We start from the raw sequence: 877 nt of genomic DNA on the forward strand, positions 1-877 counted from the left end.
GCTGATATTTAATGTGATTTATATGGTTAAACATCAAAGGTCCTTAGCTCAATGGTAGAGAAAATGACCGCAGATCAATAGGTAACCGGTTCGAGACCAGGTGGGCCATTCTTTATTTTTGCTTCTCTATTATGTTTTTACTTTACTTCAGGTTTGGATTTGGAATTCAGATACAAGCACTCAAGCCTAATATTAGACGATCAATGGAATAGTGTTGAGTGTTTTCAAAGTGACGAATTGATACAAAAAACATATTCTAGTATGATAACAAAATCTAAAAAAATACATATACTAGTAGTACACATCGTGTTACTCATCTGACATCTCTAATGTGTAACTGCAACTACATGTGCAGGCTTTGCGATTTGAACTTGGCTCGGGCCTATACTTCACGTCCCTCCCATATTCAGCACATTGTGACACTACAAGAAAACATCAAGGATTCTGAGGGAAAAAATCGTCGGAATTTCGTCGGAATATCGTTATTCCGACGAAATTCCGACGAAACACGTCGTCGGAAATAATTCCTCGGAATTTCTTTTTTCCTCTGAAATCCCTCGGAATTTTCTGACGGAATTCCGAGGAAATAAATTTCCGAGGAAATTCCGAGGATCCATTTTTTGTCGGAAAAGTCCTCGGAATATACCGAGGTAGAATTCGTCGGGATAATTACCCGGAAGTTCATCGATCGATGCGTGTTTGGACATATATACATCGATCGATAGGAGTATACCGACGGACTTTTTCCTCGGTTTATTCCGAGGAACTGTTCCGTCGGTATATTCCGAGGGATCCGTTCCTCGGAATTTTCCGAGGGAGTTGTCCCTCGAAAAATTCCGAGGGAAATGTCCCTCGCTATATTTTAAAAAAAAAACGG

This window comes from Brassica oleracea, chromosome C1 (assembly GCF_000695525.1).
Source record: "Brassica oleracea var. oleracea cultivar TO1000 chromosome C1, BOL, whole genome shotgun sequence".
Classification (NCBI taxonomy): domain Eukaryota; kingdom Viridiplantae; phylum Streptophyta; class Magnoliopsida; order Brassicales; family Brassicaceae; genus Brassica; species Brassica oleracea.